Consider the following 16,391-nt stretch of genomic DNA (forward strand, 5'->3'; position numbering starts at 1 on the left):
CGGGAACTTTTGGCAATCAAGGCAGTTTTTCAGGAATGGAGGCATCACCTTCTGGGGGCTAAACACACTATAACCATATTCTCAGATCACAAGAATTTACAGTTCTACTCAACTGTGAAAGCATTCACACCAAGACAGATGAGGTGGTTGCAATTCTTTAGCGAGTTCGACTTTATAATCACTTACAGACCAGGGGCAAAACAATTGTTATCAGATACCCTCTCACGCTTAGTTTGCGAAAAGGACAAAAAGATTAAAGAAGGGGATCAGAGTATAATACCTGTAGAGAAAATTTGTGCAGAAATCACTCAGCTAGACTTTTTATCTTTACTCCAGGATCAACATAAAGACTTGGATCCAAAAGATTGGCTTGCACTAAAACAGACCTCTGTATTGGATGGCATATTCTATTTTAAAAATAGGGTATTCCTTCCAAAAGAAGATCTACGAAAACAAGTGATTAAGTGGAACCATGATTTGGCTATGGCCGCTCATCCAGGAATCAACAAGACTATGGAGTTGTGTCAAAGACATTTTTGGTGGAAAGGTATGAAAGCAGATATTGAGCAGTATGTAAAAACTTGCCCAGTGTGTGCCCGACAAAAACCTTCACACTCGCTTCCGGTTGGCTTGTTACAACCAATAGAGATACCACCTACACCCTGGCACACTATTAGTTTGGATTTTGTAACTGATCTACCAACATCATCAGGGATGACTACTATTTTAGTAGTAGTGGATTTGTTGTCCAAAATGGGACACTTTATTCCACTACCTAAACTACCATCTGCAGTAGAATTCAGTAAGGTGTTCATAGCTAACATAGTGAAATTACATGGACTTCCGCAAAAAATTATTACTGATAGAGGGCCACAATTCCTGTCAAATTTTTGGAAACAGTTGAGCAGTCACCTAGGTATTGACTTAGCTTTGTCGTCAGCTTTCCACCCCCAAACTGACGGACAAACCGAAAAAGTGAATCAGTACTTGGAACAGAGTTTACGTTGCCTAACCACTACCTTAACCACAGAATGGGTGGACGCTCTGCCTTTAGCAGAGTTCACTTATAATAACACAATGCACTCAGCCCTAGGTTGTTCCCCGTTCTATTTCCTTACTGGCCAACACCCTAGAACCTTGCCTGTGATTTTCCCTGAGAAACAGAACAGAATGCCAGCCGTAGCAGAAAGACTAAATAGTTTACGCAAGTTTCAGGAGAATGTCAAACAAACCTTAACTAAGCAAAAAGAAAAGATGAAACACTTTGCTGATCAACACAGAAAGCCTGCTCCACCTTATAAGCCTGGGGATCGGGTTTGGTTATCAACCAAGAACATACAGATTGAGGGTCCCAAAAAGCTAAAACCAAGATTCATAGGCCCATTTTCCATAGACAGGATAATAAACCCGGTTTCAGTAAGACTAATCCTTCCTCAAGATTATAAGATTCATCCAGTATTCCATGTGTCCCTACTTAAACCTGTGCTACCAAACACCCGTCCAGATGCTCCTCCCCCTCCTCTAATATTAGGAGACCATGTTGAATATGAGGTCAGGAAAATACTAGATTCCAAAAGGTTTAGGGGACGTTTGTATTACTTAATTGACTGGAAAGGCTATGATAGTGCAGAAAGATCCTGGGAACCTGAGAGTAATGTTCATGCTCCCCGTTTGGTCCGCTCTTTCCACGCTTTGAATCCCAGCAAACCACGACCTCTGAGAAGGCCTTTGGGGGGGGGAACTGTCAGGAAAACGTAAGCAGGAATTAAGGTCCAGAGGAAAACATACAAAAAGCAGAAAAGTATCATGTTTTGTATAGAACTATATTTGGTTGGAGGTAGCAATGCTTGTTAGTATTGTGCAGGTTCATGTTTTTTCCAACAGATTGAAAGGTGCTCATGAATATTCATAAGCGCACGTTGAAAGCACGTTAAGCAGGTGTGCTCAACCGCTATCTTCCCACACGTGAGAGAAGCCTTTAAAAGGCTTGCCGGTTCCCTAACAGACGCTTCGCTTCGCAGCTTCAGCGCCGCTCAGGAGCCTCCAGGACCCGTCTCTCAGCACCCGGCCCCGCCCGCTTCCAGCGCGACTTGCCTGGTTCGTCTTCTCCTCTTCTCATCAGGAGCAAGCCCGAAGGAGTTTTCCCGATCTTCGGAGCGGTCTGGCGCTACCTCCAAGCTCCGTCCAGCACCGCTTCATCGTCCCTGTCATTTCCGGTTTTTTCGAGCATTTGCAGTCGGACTTCTATTCAGGTGGGACCGGCCCCTTCCCTTCCGGTCTCTGGACACAGACTTCCTGTGCACACGGATGAAGTAAGACTGTTCCGTTTTTTCAAAGAAGTAACTATTGAGCTTTGGCTATTGGTTAAAAAACAAACCTTGGTAAAACCAATGAAAAAGCGAATCTTGTTTGGCTAAAGGTTATCTCTTGATGGACATAACTGCTGATTGTTGAGCATAGTGACTATCTGTTTGAGGTACTTGTATATGTATATGTTTAAGGGTACTGCAGTGGCTTAAACTGCATAAGAACAAAGAAGAGATTGTAACCAAGAGATGGTTCATCTGAGTAGTTGTTAAAAGGGGAAATAGTGTTGTTTTTTTTTATTTCTTCTTTACACAGAAACCCCAATTATTGAAGCACACGACACAGTGTGAGGTAAGACAAGTTTGCATGCAGAGTGCAGTTCGCAGTTTACTAACCAGTTCACAGAAAGTTCATTGAATTGTGGGTAAACAGAAAAGCTGAGCAATTGCTTACTCAGTGCATTTATGTTTTGAAGGTATTTGAGAACTAAGCAGTTCGAAGAGTTTACAATGATGTTCATGTGTTAGGATAAGAAGCACAGGATTGGGCTTTCTAGTAATTGGTATGTACCAAGATCCTTTTGATAGAATATGTTAAAAGAACCTGTTTATTTATAAGAACCAATAGTGATTGGTGTACACTTTAACGCAGCACAGTCTAAGAACCAAGACTACGAAAGGAAGTCCAGAGTGCTTCAAAATAGAGAGAGACACCATTCTCCCAGAAGAGATCCAGTGTTGTTTGTTTCTCTCTCTCACTTTCCTCACCCCAATCCACTACCCCTTTCCGTCCCCCACTTCCCTTTCCCTCTGGGGGCCAGTGGGTTGTGCCAAGCGTTTTCTCAATCCTTGTCACGCTTACTGACTTCTGGAGGTATTGGGGCTAGTCAACCATAAGACGGAAAAGAACCTGGACTCCTGAGGTGGCGTCCCTGACAGCCTGCCACCACTGCACCCCCGCATGCCAAGAGACGCTGCCGCCCACTAGATTAGAAGTAACTTTGTGGTCTGGTGGGCAGCGTGGCAGTTCCTGCGGTGGTGCCTCTTTCGAAGGCGGTGGAACCTTTGAAAAAGGCACCACAACCGGAATGCCACACAGGTTCCTGCACGGCATGGACTGTAAAGTCCATACCATGCAGAAACTGGGGCACACAAACACAGGGGGGAATATGTTGTGCCCCCCTGCATGCAACCTCAGACTGTGGGGGAACAGAGGGTTCTGTAGGGCCCTCTTTGTTTCAGTACCGCCAGCCTTTTCATGGAGGAAAGACCACCATGAAAACCCTGGGGGTCCTGAAACTTGCAATATGCATGGCGGTCCAGCAGCTGCACCACCTGCATCTTACAATGGCACTGACCGCCGCACCACCGCCAGGGAAAGGCGGTTCCCTGGCAGAGCCAGTGGTCCAATTACGGTACGACTACTCAACTAAAAACAGGGCAGTCAGACCGCCGGTACAGCGGTGGCTGGACTACCATGTCACCATGAGTCTGGTGTTCCTCAGACTGCTTTACTCGTAATCAGGTCCTACATTACTAATAGGTGGGTGGGGGTATGCTTCTCTGAAAGGAAACCAAAGTAGCAGATTGAAGTAGTCCTTGGAATAGGCCATAATCATTTATTTGGCAATCAAAATCAAATCTGGAAGTCTGCACAAATCATTTGCTCGGAGTAAGGAAAAGGACAGTAAAAAGTTGAAATTTGTGGTTAGTCAGAAAACTGCTATCAAGTAGTTTTTTTTTAATGGGACATTTAGGAATGATATTGAAATTTCCCCATGGTTCTCAAAGACTCCTGCATGGTAACTGGACCAAATCCATATGTTGTAGAACAACAGTTTCACTGCTATAATCTTCAGTGTTTGAAGGAGGTCCATTTCCTTTCTCTAGGTGTTAATATGATTATAAGTTAACATATGCAGCAATATTTACTCAAAGTTGTTTACGGAGAGGCTTTAAAACAACATGGCCCATAATTCGAAATCACATATTCCCCTGAAGCTGTTTATGCTTTACCTTGAGAGGTGCAGATTCAGAGAGGTTCTCAAATCTGCTGGACAATTGTCTCTACATTTTCTGTGTCCTAAATTCTGATTTGATCTCAGTCCCCATATAGTCCTTCATGACTTCAACGCTGGACAAAAAATGCCTTTGTTGCCAGACTGTTCATCCATATTTTATTTGATCAGAGCTTCTCTTAAAGGTAGATGGCATCCACACACTCTTGCAAAACCTAAGGATCTAACTCAAGTTTCCGCTACATTGGCACATAACCCAAACATTGACCCTTATCCATTAGTCCACTCATTAATCTATCTACATTTATCAACACTGCCCATGCCCTTCTCCTATGAACATAACGCCAATTCCAGAATGAAAATCTGTTCTGACATAGTCTCTCCTAAATTTGAATCATATTCATATTAATTTCTCTCTCCTTGTGAATAATACCTCATTTCATGAATTCAGTAGTACTCTTACTCACCACTCACCTCTCACTATCCATCTTCAACCTTTACCCTGTCCACACCTGTGGGTAACCACAACATTGGCCATCATTATGTACATGATCAATAATGTGCACAGGTGGAAGGAGTTTAGTACAAAGAGCACCGCAGTGTTTACATACAAGCTCACAGCACTTTAATCACTACCCTTAATTCGACTATGATGAACTGGCTTAACCTCATGTCCTCTCTCAAACTTCATCATGAATAGAGATCCTACACAATAAACCCTCTTCTCCATGCCCCACTATATAGCAATCCTGCCCCACTCTCAGTGATTTTGTCTACTTCTTTGATCCAAGATCTCTGATATATGAATCATACACAACATTCTTCCCCTTACCCTCTTCATTTTTACATGCCCCATCTGTCCTACCCTCCCATGCTGCATACTTTACCACATTTACCACAAACCTTTCTTTAGAATTGATTCACATATGCCAGCCTGCCAAATTATCATATACTGCATCTAATCCAGTTAATCCTTAACTGACAAAACCTGTATACCTCTGATCAAGGGTTTTTACACCAGCCTTGTGCTGAATGCCCTATTCCACTGAATGTCCTACTTGTAATAAAATGTTGCATTTCCACAAAGCTTTTATCCTTATTTCTAACAAGTGACATTGTGTTACTGGATAAAACAAAATTACATTTGACCATCCCTCATGCCACCTTAATCTGCTTTTAAATCTACTAATTATTGTAGTATTTATTGTATCTGTTCCTTGTAATTAGTTTTTGCACTTTTCTGAACTTTGCAAATTACTTGCATTGTCAATGATCTCTTGCTCTGTTTTTTCTGAGGCTTGGATGTAAGAGGTGATTTTGTTTTAAGAGGCTTCTTCCCCGAACAGTATGCCACCAGTTGCTGGTTAGGGCCCATTGTTTTGGTCCTGCCATATACAAAGTAATGCAGAACAACACTGGGCTCATTATGTGCTAGTATTTTCTTCAATAACGTTTCCTCAGTCCTTAATGAGATTCCAAGTGCATCTACGAGAAAGGCAAGCCTAGATAGGCCTGTCTGGGTCTGACCAGAATTAGGGGTTGGTCATTATGCCAGTTTGGCTTTTCATTCACCTTTTTCATCCCAGTATAAAACACACTGCATTACTTCAGTCTATGTTTATGAATCAAACATGCCCCAGTTAAAAAAACGTTTACTTTTTTAATGAACTTGGTCTTCCTACGCTAAATGAAACTTGTCTAAAGGAAGGCACCAAACAATTTCTTTATATTTTTTTTTTTGAGCTAGACCTTTATTAATCATGACTGCCGCAAAACTAAAAAAGGATGCAAAGTTGCCATTATTTATAAACAGTGCAAAAGCTGAGATTCTTGCGTCCATCCTTTCAATTGACTCTAAAACAACAATTGCTGTAATGATTTTATACTATTTGCCAGATTCATGTTCTAGCTTGCAGCCTCTAATTTCTTGATTACTTAATTTCCCATAAATAACAAAAAGTTGCCTCATCCTTGGAGATATTAGACCCCAATGTTTCTCATTTACTATTCACTGCCCATATAGAGGTTTTAATCTAGAGTTTTGCATCCCTACTCATTCTGCCAGTTATATACTAGTTGCGGTAAGGACTGTGCCTAATTTAACACACTTTCTTTCAATTATGCATCAAATTTGGTCAGACACACCTTTATTACTTTGTATCCTACTGTCCGTCAGACGACGTGCTACCACATTCACCCCCTTAAACTATATTCTTCATGGGATAAAATGAAATGTAACCACCTCTTGAAATGTTCTCAACTCCATCACAATTACTAGGCCCCTCTATGTGCTATATGGATTATTCAAAATTGACTTCAGTTGCAACAGGTAATATTGCCCCTCTCCACCTTTTAAGAGTTACAAAATGAACTAAATGCACCCCTTGGTTTACAGATAATTTTCTCTCTTTAAAACACAAAGCTAAATGAATTGCAAATATGTGCATTTTCTATGCTTCAGAACAAAAGCCCTCTTCAAGTCCAAACTTTTACTCTTCAAGAAAAACAAATGCAAGGCACTTGAAAAACACACTATTCTAATAAAATCTGTAGCGCCATCAAGAAACAAAAAGATCTTTAAAATTATTGATAACATTTCTACTGTTCTCACCCCTCAATCGCAAATTCAATATAGGCAGTATTTTGTATATCCCATTTGTTCAAAAGATAGATCATATCTGACAGTCTATTAATGACTCCATCACAACAGCCTCTCCCTCGTTCTGACTCATGTAGCATCTAAGTACTCTTCTTTTGACACATCCACCCCATGTCTACAAGAACTTGGCTGCCCCTCCTGGGATGTTTTACCTCAGTTGATTAAAACTGATTCCGGATCGCTCCTGAGACCCATAAAACATCTCTGTTCTTCACACAGGTATTCTGCAAGTTGCCTCAGTTGTTCATAACATTATTGCACTCACTCTCCATTCTGGAATTGTTCTAATTGATCTAAAACAATGGATACCTAGCTCATTATCAAAAAGCCCAACCTCACTCCAGAGATGCCTTCTAACTACAGACCTATTACCCTTTTACCTGCCATTACCAAAAGTCTGGAAAGTATAGTGTCCAAACAACTCTGCTACTAACTTAAAGACGATTTATTATGAGACAATTTGGAACTTGATTTTTAATTCCCATCAAAGCACAGATTCCAACTTGGCCTCTCATTTAGATGGTCTTATTTTGATTGCTGACAAAAAACATCACTGCATCTTCATTCTTTTGGACAGCAGCCATTGATACTGTTGATCACAACCTTCATATCTCAAGTATAATCTAAGAACAAAAAAGTGATGGGCAGAATGCTTGAATTAATCTCAGCCACTAGGATTTACTCAAGAGGCATCCCAGTCCATCGTTATTTTGCAGACCATGCCACCTCAGTTTGGACCCAGCTTTATGCAAATCAGTCTTGACCCTGCTCCAATGAAAACAGTCCAGCCGAAACTGCCAGGTAAAGTCCTCTCTGAACTAGAACACAAGCAACCCAAGACCGGTTTCTCCCTCATTTTAGCTCTTCAATCAAGTGTAGACTGAGTCCAGTGGCACAGCGAGGAAGGGCTCCACGTTTGGGCATACCCCTGGCTTCAAAGGGCATAATATCAATCACACAAAAGGTGATGGAAGGATGCTTGCAGTAAGTCTAACCCTTGACAATCGCATGGGGTTGCATTCAAACCCATTGATTATTTGCCCCTATGCCACCTCAGTTTAGACACAGCTTTATGCAAATAAATCTTGACCCTGCTCCCAAACTTTCCATTCATCACATTTGTGTATACTTTAGTGGTTCGCCCTCAGTGGAATGGTATTGCCAAACTCTAAATTATTCAGAATCCAGTGCCCATAATGATTCCTATGATATCACGCTTTACTTTGGCCAAACCCATTCTCCAGAAGCTTCATTGAATGCCCATTCAAAAAAAGAAATCCTCCTCATAACCATTTGCCTTGTTCACAAATGCTTGTTTTGTCATTTCACAGTTCTCTGTTAATGAAAAACACATGAAATGTATGCCTGCCTGTACTGATCTTCTTATGTCAAGGGTGTCATAAACCCAGGTGTAGTAGCACACACTGTTGACACCTTTCTTCTTATATGTCATTATACGACTTTCAAACAAAATTCTCCGACTACTTACAACAAATGTACCCTGGATTGCTTTTCACCTCCAAAATGAAAATCATCTATTTTTCCTTTACTTCCACTAATACAACCTGGTTATGGTTTGTATATAAATGTTCGCCCATCATACCTTTGACTTTCTTTTTGATTTTAATTTAATTTAATATTTGATAAATTAAATGTTTTAAATAAAAGATTTTAATTTACTACCAATTATTCCAGTAGTCAGTGACTAAAAGTCTAAACCAAATAGTGCTTCTTTTGAAATAATAAAAGTTTCTGTATTTCTGCATTATTTAATGTAGATACCTTGAATAGTTATTTCGTTTATTTCTGAAATTTATTTCACACAACATTAACATGCAGTTCATAAATTCATAAATGCATTCACCATAACATTTCTATTTTATAGAACTTAAGACACGGTTTTCTAGAATTGCTGTGATAGTCAATATTCGGTGTAGGCTTCTGTTTTTTTTGTTTTTTATTGAAACAAGAGTTTCTCCTTTAACACATCCTGTGCAAATAAATGTCAAAATATACGAAATTTGTTTTCTTTCGCCAGCACATAAAAAAGCAGACCTTGAGAGGTTGCTTTGTTATGTATGTATGCATTTATGAATGCATGCATGACTGTGGAGGGTGCATTGAGGTTAAAAAGTAGAACCCATTTAAAATTCTAACTGAAAGCAGACTGGAAGAAAAGATAAGGTTCTCAGCATTTTTACATGAAAAAGGCTTTCCTGTGAAGCAATAGAGAGTGAGTTGACATCTGGCTTGGCTGATAAAGAGATTCACAGTGAGTGAACCACAAACAATGTCAGCTACAATCCTGGGATAAAGGCTAAAGAAAACCTTAGGCACTAGAGCCTCAACAGTTGTTGTGCTACAATGCTACTAACCCACACAACAGCTCAGCGCTTTTTATGCTTTTCCAGGATGTTCTGCTGAAAGCCCCCAGCTTTCTTTATCCACAGAGCCCGTATCCACCTTTCCCAAAACTCCGCAAAAAATCGAACAGTGGTGCTACATGCAAGGGTGGTTTAGACCAATCAATCAATCGGGGATTTGTGAAGCGTGCTACTCACCCGTGAGGATCTCAAGGCGCTGGGCTGTGTTGGGGGGTTGGTGGGGGTTGTACCTGACTCGCCTGACCTTAGCACAGCAAGTAAATTATAGGCATCGATTGACCAGAAGTGTTCAGGACTACATAAGAAAAGTTCTCCTGATTTGATCTTATAGCCGAATTTGGATTCTGAGGCAGCAAAGTAATTATGGTTTCCTTCCCATGCACGAAAGGGCTTCAAATGGAGGGACAACTTGCTGGAGCCTGCAGCCAAACACCAATTCCTGCAGTTTTTCCTCTTCCTGAGTTTGAAACTTATAATTGGTTGGTAATGCCAGTTCTCAGAATTACTGTACATTGTGGTACCAATTATGCCCAGAGAAGGCTTGCTGATGCAGTTTCCCCTCACATCTGATGCTGAGGGCCATGATACCTCACTTAGGTTCAGTACCTGGAGGAAGCAGCTAGTGCTCTTTTCATGACCTGCACACTTTAGTTGCCACGCTCAGAGCATTACTGATGAATCTGGGTAGAAAGTCTTTATCAATGTTGATGAACTAAATATAATGTTTTATATTCTTTACCAACCCTCAACGCACCCCATCCAGGATGTGGCAGAAAGTATCAGGGAATTTGGGAGACCTGGCTCAAGTTAAATGGCGGTAAATCGTCTGAACAGGGCTTCAAGTGTTTTTAAGCCATATGCGATTTATGCAGCTATGGCATCCACTCTAAATGTATTGGTAATAATCTATTTATGCCAGATAAGCCAACCTCTTCTTATCCGGTTTCACAACTAAATCATGTTAATTGCTAACAGAGTTTCAATCTGAACTGGCCAATTACCTACCTTGTAACAATAAACAGACCAATTCAACAGTAGATAATGGTGGTACTACTAGGGTCTTTTTAAACCGCTTTCAACATCAGCATCAGTTATTTATCAGGCCCTCTCTGACTTGCCCTGATTGTTATCAAAGCGGACTTCCAAAGCATCCCTCACATATCTTTGCAACAATAATTGAACACACTGAATTATCTTATTGGCTGCCATTAGATATGCAATTATATAGGATAACAGAAAGAATTCCCAGAGGAAAATACACGCCACTTTTCAATTATTTTTCTAAAGTAAATAAAAAGTGAGAAACCATTCAAGACAAATTAATGAGGTCAACGATCCTAAGTGTTGAATGTAGATTGTAGCGTTGGTAATTAAATTTAGCACATTTGCGTTGTACCAGATTCCATGGACAGCAGCACAAGGAAATGTCGTGGCTTTAAAGCAACTATATACAACTTCCAATTGCCCTAAAAATATGTATGTGTGTGTGTGTGATTGTGTGTGTGTGTGTGTGTGTGTGTGAGTGAGTCATGTTCAGTTGCCCTTAGATCCACTGTAGATCTAAATGCAATTGACCCTCCCTCACACCTGTATGTGTAAGTCAACAATCAATCATATACCAAAACAATGCCAAAAAGTAATGATCAATGTTCAAAATCCTCTTCATCTTCACAATATGTTATGATAAACTATCAGATATTTTTTCCAAAGAGAATTGCTACCTCTGATTCTTAGGGACCAATGGTAGTATCTATCTATTTTGCAAAATATTCATTACAAAGAATAATTTTATTCTTCATACTTTTTTATAGCTATATACTCTATTGGTGGACTGTTTTGTTTATAAATGCCACCAACTGAAGATACTCATGCAGTATCAATTATTTAAAAAATCACATTAAAAAATACCATGAATCATTGGTTCCTGCCCACTGTTCCATAAATGTTTATTTCTGCAGCTTATATAATCATGTGAACTTTGAATAAAATTAACCCTATTACAGCTTGCGGTGTTCCAAGGTGGTTTAGCGAATTAAAAATTAGCTTTGTTGTTTCTTTACAAAAGGATAGATGCTGATATTGAATAGATACTCTAAGTAAAGATCCAGATATAGTTTTCCATTGTTTTTAGTTAGTAGTAATACAATCACAGCTCAGTTAAGCAAAAGTGTAGAGACAAGGAGACCACGCCAACCAGTACAGTATCTGCCTTGTATTAGCCACCCATCCTGCTTAAAAGGCTTGTGCTGTTTTTACAAGGTCAGCTTAGATCTCTCGGATTAAAGGCCCTAGCGGTTCTGGTATCACAGATGGAAAGGCAGATGGGAAGTGAAAGCTTAGCATACAATCAGCCCGAATAAGAGTTAATCCAAAAAAATGTCATATGCTTTTCCACAGGGAAAGCCATCAAAAGCAACTGCAATATGACTAAATAGTCAACGTGTAAATTGCTGTAAGCCTGTTATCTTACAAATTCAGAGTGCAGTTGCAGCAGCTTTAGTGTATTGTGTAATCATCTGTCGATTCTCACTACAGGGCAACCTGGCAATGCTTTTTTCAGCCGACTGAGTCCCATCAACGTAATAACGGCTGCGCTGACTCAAGAAAGATTTTTACAAAAAGCTGGTGAGAATGAAAAAGGATGATTTCCTAACACCCTACTGTGCTTCCTACCTGTGAAGGAAAATGTTATGTCCTACTCACTTTTCAAACTTTTTAAAGGTGGAATTACTTCTCATTAACATTATGTTCTTATATGGGCTCGGGTTTTAATCCATTATCAATTTATAAACTGGATTATGGTGACTCGTTAACTAAGAAAAATTTGAATTTAAGCTTATTTTGAACTAAGTGTTTCACATCGAGAATCATTTATTAAACCCAATGTCTAAATGAGAAATACTGTTTGCATATGTGATGACCTCCCAAACAAATGATGTAATTTTACACAGTTTTAAAATTTCTGTTTAATGATACAAATGTGTCTGTGATTGTTAAACATCTTTGAGACATTTCAGTATTAGGTCAGCAAAGTCTCATTTAAGTGACACTGTTTACTGATTAACAATCAGACCCCCCAGGATATTACGGCATGGATTATGAAATTTAGCGTCACAAATATGGAAATTTAGCAGCACAAATATGGAAATTTAGCTGCATTTTTGTGGCACTTTATTTGACTCATAATCATTCATTTTCAGCCTGAAATCTATGAAAACTGTTTTAGCAGAGCATTCCACTTTGAAATAGGCATGTTTAAAGTGTCTGCAGCTCTACGGAAGCACAGCTCCAGTCCTAAGCTCATAGGAGGGAGCTGTATTTCTAAATGTAATTTTTTAAGTAGACCTCTCCGAGTGTAGTCTGGTTTCCAAGAGGTCATCTAAAGCAGTCTAGGACCAGCTATTGAAGGCCCAACCGATGCTGTGGCTCCCCACACGCTATCAAATGTGACATCTGAGATTAATTTGAATACCAGTTTCAAGTTTGCCAGAATATTAGTGGGGGTCTTCATTTTCCTATATTCCGTCATATAGGTATTGAAAGTGTTTAAGAAACACTTGGGTGTGGCATATGCTTCAAAGAAAAATTAGAAGCAACATCAGACCTATTAAGCAAAGCCTCCACGACATCTGGCAGGCTCAAATCCCATAGTAACATCAAAAGCTAGTTGTCTAGCCTCCTGATCTGAAGGCTCAGGGACATAAAAGGCATAAAACAACCTTGCACCCACACCTTGACTGCCATCTAGGAGTCTGCTCTGTCAAGTGGTGTCAGCCCAATCTTGGACCCTTGGGAGCGGGCCTAGGGTGCTTGGCAGCAGAACCAATGCATCTCCTCTTCTGATCGGTGCATCTCAGAGCAGAACCTATACATTTTCTCTGCTGATTTTCTTGGCAAATCTGCAAACAGAACCGAAGCATCACTGCTGCTGTGTGGTTTGGAACCATCGCAAAGACCCGCATCACAGCCTTGCAATCCTCGGAATCAAGGCATCTACGACATATGCGACACATCTACAACAAAATCCTTGCATCTATCCTCGTCAGCCTCGATGCAAGACACAGCCTCACAGCTTCTCAAAACTGACACATTGCCAGCTGCACACGGGATCTCTGATGCCAGAACTTTGTATCCCAGGCTCCATTGACGGAATCTTCGGTAGCAATTCAACAGGACCTCACACTGCAACCTTTTTGAATCTCAGAACCATTCCATCGCTTTGGCCGAGTGGCAAATTTTTGACGCGGATCAATGGAATGCTCCAGGATTTAAGGTTCGTTGTTCTGTAAACCTAACTGGGTCCATGTAGCCTGCCAGTGCTCCATAACGGTCAGTCTGAACTTGTGACTTGACCCACTCTGGATGGAGCAGATATGCCCAGTTGCTGCTTTGTGCTTTTCTGTGCTATTTTCACTGAAAACCAGGAAATTTGATATCTCCGGTCTACTAATTGGATTTTTGTCATTTTGGTCTTGATTTATTTATTACACTATTTTCCTAAACCAGTTGTGGGCTCCTTTAGTGGTGTGTTTTCACTGATTTACTGTTTGAAGTGTTGCACAAATACTTTACACAGGACACTAAGTTAAGCTTTACTAACTCTGTGTCAAGCTACTAATGGGGTGACGTACAGCTTATTTGGGGCTTGCTTGTACCTTATCTTGACAATGAAAATAGTTACTGTTTGACCAGGGCTTACACCCCAGTTAAACAACTACCCCATTTCACAATTGTGTGCTTGCACTTTAAAATATGCACCTGAAAAAATGCTCATATAACATTCAAAAGAGAGACTCCCTAAATGAAAAATATATGAAGATTATGTCACTCCCTGGATGGAGAGGTGGTTTGGAGATCAACAGCATGGGGGCGCAGTCCCTCTGCCGCACTAGCAAAGTATATTTTTATGATCCCAAGACAGGAGTAAGGATAATTGAGCAGTGGTCCTGTGGACTGGGAGGTGTTGGGGGTTAACAAGCTTTGTCAGTCACTTCCAAGCCTCGTTCCTGACCTGCTGTAACATAAGCACTCCCAGAGGGCTGGGATCCAAAGTTTGCAGTCAGTTTTGAGAGGCTTCTCCGTGTGCAGTCTGGATGTCAATTCGTAACAATGACAGTGGTAGCCTAAGTAAGGTATAACCCATGTTAGCTTATCAAAATGTAGCAAGGTAGAATGGTAAGGGGTGGAAACTGCAGAAAATAAACATGACTGTTCGACTTCTGCCTGCTTTCTGTCCATACAGCTACATTTGTGACCTCTGAGAACATAGATAACAATAGGCAGGGCGCCAAAGGAAGCGCGTGGGTCTGGAACCAATCTTTTTTTTTCTTTACCTTTGCCTGTTTTTAGGAGAATTAACCATATTGGGGTCCAAAATCAACCAGAGGAGATGTGAGCTTTTCTACAAGATAGCACTTCACTGAAACCCAAATACTGCAGGAGCATCCATATGCAACTTACCAACCCCTAACCCGGGAATCATTGCAACAGCAGCTAGGTAGAGGTGGTCAGATTAAAACTAAGAAATTAGGTCACGGCTTCATTCCGGTATTCAATTTCAGAACTAACTTATCGCAAGATCAGCACACAGAAGAACCATTCCCTCAAGAAGAAAAGGCTCTCAGAAGTCTTTCCCTGCTGTTGTTTTACCATCAACACAGGACAGAATAGTGCCTCAAAGTAGAATTGATACCAGCCCATACAAAGTAACGTGTCTCACCGAACGCAGCGCTTAAGAGGTAAAGAATGATGAGCGCAATCAGTTCATGCTCTGTTTAGAAGAGACTGGATTTGGTGGAACAGTGAGTTCACTTAGCTGTAGTCCAATGAGACTGATATTTTATCAGAGTTCACTATTTCTACTTAAAGTAACAGTGTTTGGGGTGGGATGTGTGATGAAAGGTGTACCTTTCATCTGTGAGCACAAGCACACACGGATAACAGGAGTAAAACGCTGGCATTCATCATCTTTGTACAGTTGATAGGCCCCCGTGTTAGGCTGTTGAAGGCATGGATCACATTTTCCGAATTTCATGGGCAGTTTTGTAACAATCGCAGCATTTTTGCAAAACTGCTGATTTTGTGATTTTTTTGCAAATCGCAAAATTGCAAAATCCTGGAGGGGTCTGAACAATGTTCAGATCAGTGGACAGTTTTAAATGAAAATGTTAATGCAAGATGATGCTGCACATGTTTAGATTCTATTGTGAAATTGTTTGTACGTATTGGTAAACTAGTGAATGAGAACTGCAGGTTCATGCCTCTATGATTGTTTTTATTCTTCTTACATTTGGACATTTTTTAATTATCTTAAACATCTGACACCTAAATGTCCTCCTAGTTTCCTTGAAAGACTTACAGCCTGATTTAGACTTTGGGAGGCAGGTTTACTCCATCACAAACGTGGCAGATATGCCGTCCACTGCATTAAAAGTCCATTATATCCTATGGCACTTGTAATAAAGCAGAAGTAGTGAATATTTAAAAAAGTTTTGACAAAAGTAGTTGGGCCAGTCATTTATTATATTTCCTATGAAGTAGCCTTTGTATATTTAAGAATGCCTACCATTAGGATTACACTGGGAAAGGGGCAACAGTCACAAAGATTACTGCACAAGTATTTTGAAAATGTAAAAAATCATACATTTACTTGAAATGTCCATGTAAACGTATGACAGCAGTTTTCTAAGTAGGTTTTCAAGTAATTTGTAGGTTTTACAACTTGACACACGTGAACTTGAGTTCTTTGTACATGGCATTTATTTCAGATAATGTGATTGCTCTTTCTTAGTGTGTAAAATGTTTTATACAAATGCAGAAACCTTGGATTATATGTATTATGCCATTCTGTGGTGTTTGGTAAAATGTACAAGTGTTGAGGCATGAAAATTGGTCCTGAGATTCAGCAAGCAAGCAAAGTTTGGAAACCTCACAAGCATAAGGCTGCTTGACGGGGATCAAAGTGTAACTATCTTCCACATTAAACTGAGACCTTAAGTCCTCAATGTTTATTACACTTTTATTT

General features: G+C 40.2%; 1 protein-coding gene across 1 annotated transcript in view; it reads right to left on the bottom strand.

Annotated features, from left to right (window-relative positions):
- The window catches only part of XYLT1 (xylosyltransferase 1), a 700,441-nt gene that overhangs the window by 229,284 nt on the left and 454,766 nt on the right, over positions 1–16,391 (bottom strand). The gene's annotated exons all lie outside the window — the stretch shown is intronic.

Source organism: Lissotriton helveticus, chromosome 10 (assembly GCF_964261635.1).
Source record: "Lissotriton helveticus chromosome 10, aLisHel1.1, whole genome shotgun sequence".
NCBI lineage: Eukaryota > Metazoa > Chordata > Amphibia > Caudata > Salamandridae > Lissotriton > Lissotriton helveticus.